At 40.3% G+C, this 16,497-nt stretch overlaps 1 protein-coding gene across 2 annotated transcripts in view; it reads left to right on the top strand.

Annotated features, from left to right (window-relative positions):
- The window catches only part of TANC1 (tetratricopeptide repeat, ankyrin repeat and coiled-coil containing 1), a 3,647,153-nt gene that overhangs the window by 1,582,802 nt on the left and 2,047,854 nt on the right, over positions 1-16,497 (top strand). The window lies entirely within an intron of this gene.

Below are 16,497 nucleotides of genomic sequence, written 5' to 3'. Positions count from 1 at the left end.
TGCAAGGAGGTGTGCAGCTAACGGATTCTCTGATCTGCAGTGCGTTTGACATTAGCAACTGCACCCAATGCTGGCCAAAAAAAAAAAACAAACTTTAGTGTAGCTGTGTGAATGTCATCATGTCAGAATACCTTGATCTCCTTTCCATTCCCTAGTTCCCTAATGAAGATGAAAACAGAAGGTCCTGTACTTCATGGTTAATAAGATATAGCAGAAATGCCCTGGCAGAGCACAAAACGCATGTACAAAGGCATATGTAAACCCCCTAGTCTTATTTCAGGGGACAGTCACTGTAACAGTAAATTGTAAACAGATGGGCTTTACCAGAGGTGGAGTTGTGTGGATGTGAGATTTTTTTCTGTGTAGTATTTTGTACCCCTACATTGGTCATTGCTAATCTTTTGGTTCCTCACAGTTTGGACCTACTCGCACAAGACGGGTTGTTTGATGCACTCCATTCTGAAACTTCAGTCGACTACCTGGATGATAAGAGTTTTAAGTATAAGTAACTGCTAAACTAGCTCCCCATCTGGGCCATTTTAAACCTGGCTAGTTTGCCTCAAACTTGACAATCAAACCTTGTACTTTCTGCCTGTGTGGTAAACACCTTAATTATACCAACTCCCAACCCTTTAGGGACCTGTTTTCTAAGGATGTGCATCGGGAATTAAAAGAGGCTTAGAAATCTGCTACTAGGAAATTACATGTCTGCAGGTGGAAGAGATTTTCTAGGTGGTGCCAAACTAAGAACCACGACCCTTTTAAGGCCCAGATGCTTCTGGTTCTCCAATATTTGTGTGACTTGCTATCTTCTGGCATTTCTTACCCTGCATCAACGCTCACCTCTCTGCCATATCCGTTTGTTTGCCTATGGATGCTCAGTCTTGAGTCAAACAATTTTGGAAAGGGGTTTTACATAAACCTTAACTTTTTTCCATTTGAACCAACTCCCAACTTGGAAAACAGTGGTACTCATTGCTCTGACCTCTGCAGAAAGGGCATCTGAGTTACAGGCTCTTATGGGGAGTCAGCCTTCTCTCATTTTTTCAGAAGAATAGGGTATGTTGGAGAACAAATCCTTCATTTATGGTTAAAGTGGTTTCAGAGATTACTTTAAGGCAAACTATTCATCTCCCTGCCTTTTTTTTTCCAGATCAATAAATAAATAAATAACTCTGAATGTCCAAAGACAGCTCAGATACTATTTTAACAGCACTAAAACCTTCAGGAGTTTGGATCAACTTTTTTATTTCCTATGAAGGTGAGAAAAAGGGGGAATTAAATAGTCATCTCATGCTGTTTTGTTATTCTCAACATAACAAGGCACTTTCAGGCAAGGGGCAGAGTGCATCCTACCAGGGCCTTGGCTTAATGTGGCTTTTTTGAAAGGGGTAGACTCAAAATAATCTACAGGCATCAACTTTGTCCTCTGTGCATAATTTTAATAAAACATTACTAATTTGGTTATTTTTCCAGGTCTAGCGCAGGTTTTGATAGAACTATTTTCTAGGGGCTCCTAGAGTCTGACCTTTTTTCTGTTACCTTTACTTTGTAACTCTGGTAATCTAAACATATACCTTAGGCTACTGCAACAGTAATCATTATAGTACAGTCATGTAAGTGCTTACCATAGCAATAGATGTTTGAATATATTACTGTTGCAGTAGGGATACCTTTCCTGTATCCCCCTTATTTTCTGTTTTGTTACTTGCTAGGATGTGGGTATCTTTTACCTTATTTCCTAACGTATACCTAAAAGACAGATTTTTAGCCTCCCTTAATCTGAGGAAAGAAAGCTTTGATGATTTGGCACACTAACCACCAATTTTATATGGTTCTCCTCTTGCCCTTCAGCAGTTAAGGCCAGTGGAAGATATTCTAAATCATTGGAAGCTGGCCAGTTGTAATATCCTTGGCAGGGTATAATCCATATGGCTTATGCTACTGCAACTGTGATCTGTTGAAACTTCTACTGTTAATGATAAGTTTACTTACATAGCTGTACTTTCCTTATATTTGCCTTGTAAATTTTACTTTGTATTGTAACCGTGTGCCTTCATTACACAAATGAAGTTATGAAAGCTCATCAGTTGTTTGTCTCCTTTTCAATAGCTAGAATTGAAAAATGAGTCTCTAAAGTGACTCTGTCTAAGTGGTTGTCTGACTGCATGTCCTGTGTATACAGAGAAAGAGAAGATTGACTTTACCCAGACCAGTCAAGGCTCATTCCACCACATCATCGGGTACAAAAGTTACCTACTCACCATAATTGATCTGTGTTGTGTGCTTTCATCCTTCCTCAACTTCTTACCTTCCTTCCCCCTTCCATTACCTTTTTGGAGTCATTAGCATTTAGGTTTCTGGTACGAACATGCTGCTTATCTCCTAGGTCTATTCATATGCTGTTTGAGCTCCAGAGCAGAATATGAGCTAAGGATTGGGTTTATACAGTGTGATCTTTGAGTATAAGGTCCTTTTTCCTTTACAGGTTCTGAGGCCCACTCTCAAGACCACAGTGAGGGGCCTTCCAGCTGGATTGGGAGGCACTACTTGGGACAGGTCTGACCTCTGATCTGATTATGGGTAAGGGGAGAAGCTGGAACTTTGGATGCAAAGTTTAGAGTGGCCTTAGTCAGATCCGAAGTCAGATCTGAAGACCCATCCATTGAAGGACGGAAGCAGACAACAGAGATCTATCTTTATGGTGAGTACATGACTTTTATATTAGAACTAAACCCAAGTGGTAGAACTGCCACATCAACAAACTTTATAATAAAAAGAAAAAGCTCTTGACCATCATTAAAAGCTGTCCACTTTTCATTACAAAATGGATTTTAAAGTAGTAAGCAAGTCCTTAAAGCTTATCATTAGGAAATGTGAGACCAACTATGAATCAGGATTGCAGTTAATTCAAAAAACAACCACAGCTGCATTAGGAAAATTAGAAGAACCTACAATTCTGTATTGTATTTATCTCAGATGGTACCCAGTGACTACCCCTCTGCCCCCTCCTTTCCCTGTCACACTCCCCCTTCTGAGATCAGTTTGGACCAAGTTCTTTTGGCACTTTCCAGAATCAAAAACACTACTTCCATGGGTCCTCACAATATAACTGGATGCTTGCTGGGAAATGTAAAGTCCCACTAAGCAAAACCCCTCCATTAGCTCTTCAACCTAAGTCTCTCCACTGGTTATGTCCCCAAGGAGAGTGGAGAATGGCAGTTGTAGTTGTGCTCCTGCATAAAGATGGTCCCTTTACTGACCCAGGGAATTGAGGGCCTATTAGTCTCGCTCACGTTATTTGCAAGGCTTTGGAATTTGTTATAGCTTAACAAATAAACAATGATGTAAATGACCTTATATTACTGGAAGCATAGCACTTCAGCTTTGAATAGAGTAGCTTGTGCCTGCACAACCTGTTGAGTTCTTTGAAAGGGTTACTGAAGGTATGAATAAGGCCTTTGACGTTATCACCCATGTTGGGATTGTTTACAAACTCTCCCAAATCAACATTAATCCATACTTAGTTTGCTGGATTAGTACCTGGCTGTCTGGCAAGTCTCATGCCATTAAGGTTCGGTTATTTGCTCTAGACAGAAAAATGTCGCTAGCGCTGTCCCATAGGGCTCTGTTCCAAGTTGTCTCCTCTTTGGTATATATTTCTATGACATAAAACACAATATCAGAGGATTATGACTAACCAAGTTTGCTGATGGTTGCAAAGTGAGGGCAGTTACCGAATGGGATTTGTTAATGGGGGGTAGTTACCAAATCCCATTCTGAAACACATTCTCCGTCAAGGGCTGGACTCAGCAAATGCTTCGTGTATTAATCATGGGCTTACCCTTAACACCAAGAAAGGCAGCATAGTTTAGCTTCATCAATCTAGCATCACTGCTATAGACAACATTCCACTTGCATTTGATGGCCATCAGGGGCTTGGGTACATATGATGATAGCCAACACTCCTTTGAAAATCATGTTTGATTCGCAACAGCGATATGTCTAAAGGTCAAACTTGACAACAAAATGCTACTCTGTCACACAGCAACAGTACCACAATAATCCCAAGAAATTCTGGTCCACTATTTAAAAAAAACGAACAAAAACACTCCAACCTGGTAATACATCCATCAATGTCCCCTCTAACACCTCAAACATTGAAAGCATTGCTGCTGAATTCAACACTATTTTATAAACTCTATATGCTCTCTTACCAACCCCTATCTCAATGCTCCTCCAGTCGGTTATCATATGCACAAAGGGGGCAATTCTACCAAACTTTCTATCTACAGACCCATTGGTTTCTTAGCACCCCTTTCCAAAGTACTAGAAAATATTATCCACAAGCAGCGTTTAAATTACTTTCTATCCAATAACCTCTCACCAGGGTGGGAGGTTGGCATAATGGTTAAGGTTTTTACCTTACAGACACAAGGTGCAGGGTTTGATTCTCACATGAGGCAATTGGCTAGGTTTAAAATGGCCCACAAGGGCACTTAGCCTAGTACTAATCTATGAACCTATGAACCAACGTACAGGATGGGTTTCGCCCACACATAGCACCACATCTCCCCTCCTAAGCTTTACCAACACCATCAACCACCATAGAAATAATGGAAAACGTATATCTTCCATCTTCCTAGATCTCTGAAAAGCCTTCAGTATGGTTTCCCATCAAAAATTACTTGAACTTTCAACTCTAAAACTTGCCACTCTTCCTTAGTATGGTTCCATACCAAGCTGTCAATTGGCAACAATAACTCTCTCCCCTACTACCTGTTAGCTTGGTGGGGTACCCCAAGGATCTAGCCTAGGTCCCTTACTTTTTAGTATCTTTACCAACAAGCTGCAGTCATTTGCTCCCCAAGCCTTCAACATTCAGTATGCAAATGACTCAACACTCGTCTGTGCAGCGCCCTCCCAAAAAAACTAATGTCTACAACACAGCAGTTCTTCCTTGCAGTCTAATCGTGGCTAGCTGAATCGCTACTAATTCTGAAACCCTCCAAAACTCAACTGATGCTCTTTCACCCCAGCAAACCACAGGACCACCCTACTCCATTCCAAATACATTTCTCCAACAATGCCATAATATCAGCAGTAACTCACACAAAATGATTATATGTAGTAATTGGCAATATTTTAAACTTCAGTTTATCATATCACAGTCCATCAAAAAGACTCATCAAAATAGGCTCACTTTATAGAATCAAACCTTTCCTTACCGATAGCACAAGACAGGTCATAGCCAGAACTCATCTACTCTCAGCCTGCTAAATGCCTCCCCTGTTTTAACAAACCTAAGTAAAACTGATCTCACCAAACTAGAAACCTGCTACAATAAAATCGCAAAGTTTGCCACCAGTGCTGCACATAGTTCCCACCACTGCACTGCCCTACAGCCACTATACTGGCTAGAACTCTCTAATCCCTTAACTTATAGTCAGCTTACCTTAGCTCACTAACTTGTACACCAACCCAGTAACCCCCCCTCCCTTTAACTAAGGCTTCAACCTTATAGAAACACTCACACACTTTGTTCCTCCTATAAATCTTTATTGCAGGATGTTCTTCGTGTTTCACTGTTGCAGTCATTACATTTGGGGGTAATCTGCTGGCAGGTTGCCTTAAGTTGGCCTGAATAACAAAGTCTTGGATCCTGCGTCGGTTGCTGTCTCCTCTTCCATGACGTCAGGTCGTCAGGGGTCTAAAACATGCAGCCGACGCCATTTTATTCAGTCTTTCTTGCCACGCGGTGCCCGAAGCAGAAGCAGTTCGCAACGGCCGACTCCTGAAATTTTCGCATTCGAGTTTCAGAAACAAAGTCTTCAAACTAAAGCTAAGTACCCCATTGGGGAAACTTTTTCTTGCTCCTTTCCAATGTCAGTATAAGTTAATAATTGCATTACTTGTGGGAAACAAATACCTCATAAGGATTTTCATTTGTACTGTACTCCTTGCCTAGGCCCAGATCACAACGTGCCTTGCTGTCGATTTTGTGCTAGATTTAACCAACGCACTATTAAACGTCAGTATATTTTTCTTCTAAATATTTTGGTTCAAGATTTAATTATCCTGAAATGTCGTCGGTTAGCAATCCAACTACTGAAGTTCAAAAACGCAAAGAAAAAGACAGACAGACCATCGAGGTCTAAAACCGATGACGAAGCTTCTCCTAAGCCAGTCGCCGGTTTGCTGGTACTCAGTGAGGTGCTTTCGCAGCCCCTGATACCCGCTACTTTTGAGTCGCAGACCTCTACCGAGACCCATTCGGAGTCCGGTATGCCGCAAGATTCTCAGAGTATTGAACCCGCGGTTCTCTCCCTTGGATGGGTCCGGAGCTGCTGAGCAGGCACCAGCTTCTGAGGGTGTTTTCACTCCTCAACATTTTTATATTAAACCGCCAGCCTCAAAAACAAGGACAAAAACTTCTTCTTTGTCTAAAAAACCGACGCATGAGCCACGTGCTCAGGCCCCTATGCCTAAAAAACAGATGATCAAAATGGCTGAGGATTTAATTACCTTGATCAGGGGTTCCCAACCCCCCCCCCCCTTGCTAAGAGGCCTAGGCAAGGCACTGATAATGAATCTTCAGATCAGGTTTCCATTTCTTCTGATTCCTCTTCTGATCGGGAGTTTTCTATTCCACCCTATGAGGATTCTGATGCAGAGGAATCCATCCCGTCTGCATCTCCTCCTGAGGATTACTCTTTTGGAGAGACTTTGCATACTTTAAGGGAACATTTTCACTGGGAGAGTCCGGACTTCTCTGAATCAAAAAAGAGGCCTAGGGATTTCTTTTTTTTTTTTTCAATAATAAATTTTTATTATTTTTCCAATTGTTAATACAATGATACACAAAGCAAAAAAAAAAAGAAACAGTATAAAAAAAAAACTTATAACAACAATACTACAATATATATACATTATATACATGAATGCTTCCAACAGTTAAATGAGATCATTATACATTGAAATAAAATTCTGAAAAAGAGTATTAAAAGATCTAGTATCAATATACAGGCTTATTAATACTGACTTCCAAATTAAGTGTGTACTTCCAGGGGGTAACTGGATTCGGAACATTAAGCCAACACAATATTAAAGATTTGCTCCCATATTTTCGGATTATTTATATTTTTCTTATGATCTTTGATTAATAATTTATGTGCTAGAATGTTTTATCGCTACACTTTTAAAGTTTTCCCATGAAGTCTGAGATGGATTCAACCAATTTGTAGCTATATAAAGCTTCATTAACAAGAAAATATTTATAAGTGTGATCATTTGGGGTCTGTCCAAGTTGTTCGGAGGGATATGTAGAATCATAAATTCCCAGGAAAGTGTGGAATGTTGATAACCCATTTTTTGTAATTGAATTTTTAAAGAGTTCCAAAGTTTAAATATACATTTGCAGCTCCAGAACATGTGTAAAAAGTCAGCTGTTTGATCAATACAATATGGACATTTAGGTGAATTTTTGGAGTTGAATTTATGCAGACTGAGACGAGTGTAATAAGCATTGTAAAATATCATCAGCTGAGTAAATAATAACTTTTGAAGAGATACTGATTTTAAGGTTAGATTAATTGCTTTTAATATTTTATTATTATCAATCAGTGATATGTTATCCTTCCAGTATTTTGATAAGAGTATTTGGTTTTTATATTTCACGTCTTTTACCAGATTATATGAAGACGTTATATATTTAGAGTCCTGCATAAGAGTTTGCCATAGATTTGAACAATTAGTTAAATCTTCTTCCTTAATTCTGAAATCACTAAAATAACTTATGGAAAGATCCTTTAATTGTCTCATTATAATTAAATAAGAGTTAGGAAGGCTCATCTCTTTTAACGTGTCATGTATTGAGATACCAAGATAAGGGTATAGATCAAGTACGGTTAAATCAACTATAAGTGGAAATTTTTTAAGCTCTATCAATTGATTACTGATTTTCAAATTCGGATTCTTGTGAAAAGGTTGGAAAGTCATCATATATTACAAGAGATTTAAAGATTTAAACAAGTTTTGTAACGATATTATATATAATCTAATATGCTCCATCAAAGCATACAATTTGAAGGTATCTTTATTTAAAAAGGGTAATGCCTTAGAGTTAATACCCAACCTAACAGCATGTTTATAATTCAGAACCAACCACTTAGGTGACCATTTACTACTGGATATGTCAATGTTAACCACTCTTAAAATTCTATTAGAGTTTATTATTAAATAATATAATTCAAAATTAGGTAAGTCTAAACCTCCCTTATTTTTCGGAGTCATCAATTTGTCATAAGATATTCTAGTTTTTCTAGGCTCCCATACAAATCTAGCTAATTCCGTATGAATTTGTTTAAAGAATTTCTTAGAAATTGAGACTTGAGTAGCTCGAAAAATATATAATATTCTGGGGAGTACATTCATTTTAATGATTGAAACGTTTGCCATTGTTGGTAATTTCAGATTATTCCATCTTTTTAAATCAGACAATATATGATCCCAAATCAGCTTAACATTATTCACATAGAAATCTCTATTATCTGTGGAAAAAACAATACCCAAATATTTTATTTTTTCTTCGGATTTTAACTGACCTACCAATGGTAAAAGCGAAAAGGGTTTAGGCGTTTTTAAAGGAAATAAATTGTTTTTTTTTAATTTATTTTGTAATTAGATATTTCTGCAAATTCTTCCACTGCTTTTAGTATTTTCTTGGTATCTGAAACAGGCGTCGTACAGTAAATATTAAGGTCATCAGCAAAAGCAGCCATGGACATTTTAGTACCATAGATTATTGGGGCATTATGATATGTATTTTGCTTAATATGTAAAAATAATGGTTCTAAGTATAAAGTGAATAATATAGGAGATAACGGACAGCCTTGACGGGTTCCATTCTTAATTTGTATTCTTTTAGAAAAGTTTTTATTAATGTATAAAGTTGTATAAGGATTATTATATAGTTTTTTTAATGTTAAAATAAAGTCTTGGGGTATATTGAAGTATGGTAAAATATCAAACAAAAATTTTAAATTAACTCTATCGAAAGCTTTTTGTGCATCAATTATGAGTGCGTAAACATTAAGATTTCTATGACTGGTATAAGAAATTAGTGTATGAAGTGATAACGTATTATCAGTAGTTTGTCTGCCGTTTATAAAGCCAGCTTGTTCATTAGATATTATTAAATTTATTACCTTCTTCAATCTATTAGCTAAAATAGAGGTCATAATTTTCATGTCTATATTTAAAAGTGAAATAGGCCTATAATTATCCGGGTTTTGAAGATCTGCATTTTCGGCCTATAATTATCCGGGTTTTGAAGATCTGCATTTTCTTTAAGTATAAGAATTGTTTTCGAAGCATTAAAGTGTGGATCATTAATTTTATTGTTGATTATATAATTAAATATATGTGGTATATGTGGAAGTATTTTACCTAGCATATCACAAAAAGTTTTGTAAAACTCTGCAGTCAGACCATCCGGTCCTGGAGCCTTATGGGGTTTCAAATTATTAATGGTATCTATTATCTTCTCAGAGGAAATTGGTTTAATTAAACCCACATGAGATTCATCACCAATTTTCGGAAAGATAATCTTCTGCAGAAAATCGTTATTAATCTTATTTGTAAGTAATCCCTGATGATAGCCATACATTTGAGAGAATATTAATTCAAAGGTATTCGTAATATCTTCAGTATTAGTATGTTTTTTATTATTAAACTGTATTTCAGGAATTTGAGAAGGTATTTTCGATTGATTAATGATATGAGCCAGTGCTTTTGATGGGGTCTGAATATGATTAGCATATTTTACCAGTATTTTATGTTCATGAAACGACAATCTACTATTCTGTAGCAAAAAAAGATCCTTTTGACATTTTAATAATTCCGTTTCAGTTTGTTTGTTATAATTCCCAATTAAATCCTGATCTAATAGCTTAATTTTAGATTCCAGTTCTTGTATGTCTCTAGTTTGTATTTTCTTATAAGTAGCTTTTTGAAGAAAGATTCCTCTTATTTGTGCTTTGGTTGTCGTCCATTCTATATCAGGTGGATGTCGCTATTTGGAAAGGTTAACTAGTAGAAGATTAAAGGTCTCTTGAATTTCATGGATTATATCTTCTTTAATAAATTCGGATTTAGAGGCCAATTATAACCTCTATGACGTAGACTATTTCTAATGTCTTTGTTAAAAGTTAATGTGATTCTAGAATGATCCGATAAGTGTCGAGCTTGTATAGATACACAGGGATCTAAATTAATTAGTACATCTGAAATCAAGAAAAAAATCTATCCTAGACCACATTTTGTGACAACTTGAATAAAATGTGAAGTTATTTGTATTTATTTGATTGTTTGTATATTTAAAAGGATCATATAATTTAAAATCTGCTTAGGCCTAGGGATTTCATTCTTCTTCCTCAGCATAGGCCTTTGGCAATACCTCCTGTATTAGACATTGTTGATGATGTGTTTTCGGAATCAAGCATGGCTCCTGATTCCCTGCCTCCGGCTCCTAGTAAGCCAGACAGATATTATAGGGTTCCTGCCTCCCACAAATTTCTATTCAAAAATCCTGCTGCTGATCCTGAGACTATTTCTCAGGGTCCCAAGGGTGTAAAGGCCTCTACAGCAAAAAATCATACCCCCTCTGACAGAGATTCCAGGGCGCTGGATAGATGGGGAAAGAAGGTTTATACGTCTGCAACCTTGGAAGTCAGGGCCTTAAACTGCCCGTTTCATATGCTTAAATATCAACAGCATGTTATGGGCTTACTGAAACAGAAAATGATGTTGATTTCTGATTGTGTGGAAAATAGAGTTACAGGAATTATTGCATTCAGCAGAACAGGTTGGAAAGCATACTTTGCAATGTGGTTTTGATTCCTTGGAGGCCTCTTGTAGGGCCGCTGTTACTGGATCTGTGATTAGAAGGCATGCCTGGCTCAAGGCTCAAAATCTGCCTGATCATGTTAAAGCTAAATTGTTGGATGCCCCTTTGCAGCATGATACTCTGTTTGGTAATAAGGCAGAAGAGGTTTTAAAGAAAATGGAAGACAAAGCTAAATCTATGCAAACTGTAAAAGATTTCTTGCAAGTGCAGCCACCCAGATTCAGTAGACACTGGCCTACTAAAAATTGGTCCTTTCCTGTGTCCAACAAAGCCACTCAAGGCAAATCCAGGCGTTGAAAAGGCACCAGATGCCAATCAAAAGGTTCTTACAGGTCAAAGCAATGGGGTGCCTCCACCTCCAAAACTGAAGGAAACAAAGCACAACCCTACAGTAAGCAGTCTCAATGACTTCACCAAGCACTTACCTTTTGGCAGCCCCCTTGGGGGGATACCTAGCACTTCATGCTCAAAATTGGCAGTTAATTACCCAGGACAAGTGGGTATTAAATATAGTATCCCAGGGGTACAGATTTCATTTCCATACTTTGCCAATTCCAAATAGATGGCCGGATCTGCCACAAAACCAGTGGGCAGAGGCCCAGAAACAAATCATGTCCTCATGGATATGGGGGCTATTCAACTGGTACCAGAAAAGAAAAAAGGACAAGGTTTTTATTCAAGACTTTTCCTGGTACCCAGAAAAGACGATTCATGGCGTCCAATAATGGACTTCTTGATTCTGAACACGTTCCTGGACATTCCAAAATTCAAAATGCTGACTTTACAATAGCTACTGCCTATGCTAGGCAGGAATGCTTGGATGTTCATCGTGTTACACTGCTGCAGTCATTACACTTGGGTTATCCTGCCATCAGGCGGTCCCGCAGTCGGCCAGAGTTCCAAAGTCCCGGTCCGGCGTCGGTTGCTGTCGCTTCTTCCCTGATGTCAGTGCGCCAGGGGTATATAAGATGCATCCAACGCCATTTTCTTCAGTCTTTCTTGCCGCGCGGTGCCCGAAGCAAAAGCAGTTCGCAAGTGCCGGTCGGTCAACTCCTGAGATTTTTGAAGTCGAATTTCAGATCCGAAGTAGCTAAGTACCTCGTTGGGGAAACTTTTTTCTTGCCTCAGACCGATGTCAGAAAAAGTTAATAATTGTATTTCTTGTGGGAAGCAAATACCTCATAAGGACTTCCACATGTTCTTCATCTCACATTGCTGCAGTCCTTACACTTGGGTATAGCGCTGTCCTCGGTCGGCCCGAATACCAAAGTATATGGCTGACGCCGGTCATGGCGCATTAAACTGACGCCAGGACGCCAGGGTATAAATGCGCATGACCGACGCCATATCCCCAGTCTTTTGCAGCGTGGTCCGATGCAGAAGCAAATTTGCAGTGCAGGTTACGCCCTGAGATTTTCCTAAACCGAGTTTCAGACCGAATCCAAGTTGGTTGGTACCCGTTGGGGAATATTTTGGTTTTTCTTGCCTCAGTATTTTACCGGATGTCAGAAAAGTAAATAACTGTATTTCTTGGCGGAAACAGATACCACATAGGACTACCACAGCTTGTGTATACCGTGTTTAGGGCCTGAGCACGACGTTGTTGGGTGTTCCTCTTGGCGCTAGATTTAACAAACGCATAAAGAGGAGATTAGACTGCGCCAGGTTAGTTAGTCTTCGGAAGCGTGCAATTACAAAATGCCGCCGGATGCTCCGCACGCTACCTCGAAGAAACGCAAGGACAAAACACCTAGGCCTAGGTTAGAGGCACCAGCCGACCCGGACGTCGGTTCTTTAGAGGGCACGGTTGTGCCAGAGGCCCAAACAGAAGTTTCCTAGAGTCCCAGGGGGAGACTTTGTTGTTACAGGATGTGTCTTCACAGGAGGTAGGCCAGGCTGAAGGGGCTTCTCAGGTAGCTGTTCTCCCCTCTCTGCCTAAGGTGGCTAGGCCTTCCCCTACTGTTACAAAGGCTTCTTCCAAGAGTAGGCCAGGTTCAGCTGTAGCAGGTGCTCCTCCTAGTACTTCAGGCCCTGTGCCCAAGAGACATATGCTTAAGATGGCTGAAGATTTAATTACTATGATTAGGGGTTCTATGCCCCCTCCTGACAAAAGGCCTAGGGTGGATCCTGAATTTGGGAATTTTGAACAGGATTCTGATATTTCTGAGTCTTCGGCTGAGGATTTACAGGAGTTTTCTCATTATTCTGATTCTGATGTGGATGACTCCACCCCTTCTGCTTCTCCTCCTGAGGATTTTTCATTCTCAGAGACTCTCCATGCCATGAGGGAGCATTTTAAATGGGAAGGTCAGGATTTCTCTGATTACAGGAAAAGACTTAGGGAATTTTTGTTTTTACCTCAGCATAGGCCTTTAGCTATACCCCCTGTTCTTTCTGTGGTGGAAGATGTTTTTGCAGAGGCCTCCCTTAACCCTGATTCTTTACCTCCCGCTCCTGTTAAACCGGACAGATACTATAGGGTACCTGAAGCGCACAAGTATCTTTTTAAAAGCCCTAGGGCAGATCCAGAGACAGTTACTCAGGGGCCTAAAGGGGTTAAGGCTTCTGTGGCTAAAAATCCAGTTCCTCAGGACAAAGAGGCAAGAGCTTTAGACAGATGGGGTAAGAAAGTGTATACTTCTTCAACTTTAGCCATGAGGGCTTTAAATTGTCAATTCCACATGCTGAGATATCAAATCTATCTCCTTTCACAGTTAAAGTCTAAGGTAGATGCTCTGGCAGAAGGTATTGAATGTAAGGAGTTACAAGATCTGGTACATGTGTCTGAACAGGTGGGTAAGCATTCCTTACAATGTGGTTTTGATGCTGTACAGGCCTCTTCCAGGGTGGCTGCTACTGGTACTGTCCTTCGCAGGCACGCCTGGTTAAGGGATCAAAATTTAGCTGAGCATGTTAAGTCAAGGATCTTGGATGCCCCTTTACAATCTGATGTGTTGTTTGGTTCGCCTGTTGAAGCAGTTTTAAAGAAAATGGAGGACAAAGCTAAATCTATGCACACTGTTAAAGATTTTTTACAGGTTCAACCTCCAAAGTTTAGCAGAAACTGGCCAAGCAAGGCGCGGACATACCCTTCTTATGATTCCCAGTCTAGGGTAGGTCTAGCGTGCTAGGGGCAGAGCTCAGGGTTCCTTTAGATCCAGGACAGGGAGCTCACCTGCACAGTCTTCAGGGAGGGCAGGGGTCAGCCTTTTCAGACAGACCCAATGACCTACCTTTTCAACTGCCAGAACCTTCACGCCTACAGCACCTTTAGGAGGAAGACTGACACTTTTCAAAGAGAACTGGAGTTTAATTACCCAAGACAGATGGGTATTGGATATCATTCACCACGGTTACAGATTTTATTTCCATACCTTACCACCGCTCAAGGGCATGCCAGATATTCACCAACACAGATTGGAAGCTCACAGACAAATATCCATATTGACACAGATAGGGGCCATACAACCGTGCCTATGGCAGAAAGGGGCCTAGGATTTTACTCGCCTATTCCTAGTACCAAAAAGGGGAACACGTGGAGACCAATTCTGGATTTGTCCATCCTCAACACCTTTCTGGACATCCCCAAGTTCAAGATGCTGACATTGCAACAGCTTTTAACCCTCCTGGGCAAGGATCACTGGATGGTAACTTTGGATCTCCAAGAGGCTTACCTTCATGTCCCTATCACTCTAGGCTGCAGGAAGTATCTGCTCGAGCTGGAGATTCACACTATCAATTCTCTGCATTGCCCTTTATTTATCCACTGCACCCAGAGTATTCACAAAGGTCCTGGCTCCAGTGATAGCTTTTTTCAGACGGAAAGGAATACAGATCTACCCTTATTTGGACGATTGCCTGATTCTGGCTCAGGGCAAGGACGAGCTTCTACAGCATTTAAAGTATGTGATAACAGTGCTAAGATGCCTAGGGTATTCTGTGTACTAAACAAAGTCCAGTCTAGTACCCTCTCAGGACATGTGCTTTCTGGGTGTGAGACTGAATACAGCAGCCCAGATGGCCTTTTTGACCCCGGACAAACAAAAGAATCTTTCCCTTTACTTCCAACAGCTATCGCGATCAGTCCGGCTGACTGCAAGGACAGTCCTTCAAGCCTTAGGGTTCATGGCATCTTGTATTCTGGTGCTTCCCAATGCCAAACTGCATATGAGGAAGCTACAATGGTATCTCAAGAATCTATGGACACAGCACTGCCACGATCTGGACACTGTCATTCCAATAATACCTTGCATCCAAAAGGAATTCTTGTGGTGGGCCCAGCAATGTCACCTAAACAAGGGACTTTCTGTGACCCGGCCGGAGGCAAGTCAGATTCTAACAACAGATGCCTCAGACAAAGCTTGGGGGGCTCATCTCAATGGAAAATGGATACAGGACAAGTGGCCTGCCAGACTACAACATCTACATATCAACCTAAAGGAGATGTTAGCAGTCCAGTTTGCATTAACAGCTTTCAAGGAATTACTTCTTCCGGGACAGGTGTTGATTCTAACAGACAACACAACCTGGCCATGTGGTACATCAACAAGCAAGGGGTACACATTCTTACCCTCTATGCAGACAAGCAATGATTCTATGGAAACTGCTCTCAGTTTACAACTGATCTTCAGGCAAGGTTTCTGCCGGGTGCAGAACTCCTTAGCAGATGTGTTAAGCAGGCAAATCATGGATCCCCACGAGTGGAAACTGGATCCTCAGGTATTTCAGCAATTAACAGTGTCATGGGGAACACCAGACATAGATCTGTTCGCTTCTCCTCTAAACCACCAGCTGCCAAAGTTTTGCACAAAAGGATACACCAGGCAGCTTGGAAAACGGATGCTCTTTCTTTCAGTTGGAAAAATCTTCATGTATATGCCTTTCCACCACTTCCTCTACTTCTAAAGGTTCTGCTAAAGGTAAGCCAGGACAAACCAAGAATGATCCTGATAGCTCCAGATTGGCCCCGACAGCATTGGTACCCACTACTGAGAAATCTAATAAGGAAACCACCGTGGCCCCTGCCTTTGATTCCTCAACTGTTGTCTCAAAAGGACGGTCATTTACTCAATGTCAAGCTTCACTCTCTTCATCTCACAGCATGGCATATCCTGTTTTAGCTCATAGCAGGGCTCAACTTCCTCAACAAGTTTTGAATGTGATTATGGAAGCTAGAGACCTAGTACAAGGAAAGTGTATGCGGACAAGTGGAAGAGATTTTTGCTTTGGAGTGCAGCAAAGGGTGTGCATGTTTCTGAGCCTGATTTAAGTGTGGCTCTTCTATATCTTACTGAGTTATTGGACAAGGGTTTGTCCTTCTCTTCCATTAAAATTCATGCTGCAGCAATTTCAGCTCACTATGACTGTGATCCACCTTTGTTTTCATTCTTTGTTCAAGCAATTTCTCAGAGGGGCAAAGAACATAAGACCTCCAATGAAGAGCTCCTACTCCAGCTTGGGACCTCAATTATGTGTTGGAAAAGCTCACTCTGCCACCTTTTGAGCCTGCAGCTACGGCCGAAGTTAAAATATTTGTCATGGAAGACTGCTTTTTGTTGGCCATTACCTCTGCAAGAAGGGTTTCTTGAATT

This window comes from Protopterus annectens, chromosome 6.part0 (assembly GCF_019279795.1).
Source record: "Protopterus annectens isolate FY-2018-M chromosome 6.part0, PAN1.0, whole genome shotgun sequence".
Lineage (NCBI taxonomy): Eukaryota > Metazoa > Chordata > Ceratodontiformes > Protopteridae > Protopterus > Protopterus annectens.
The sequence above is the reverse complement of the archived record's forward strand: the minus strand, read 5'-3'. Positions and strand labels throughout refer to the sequence as shown.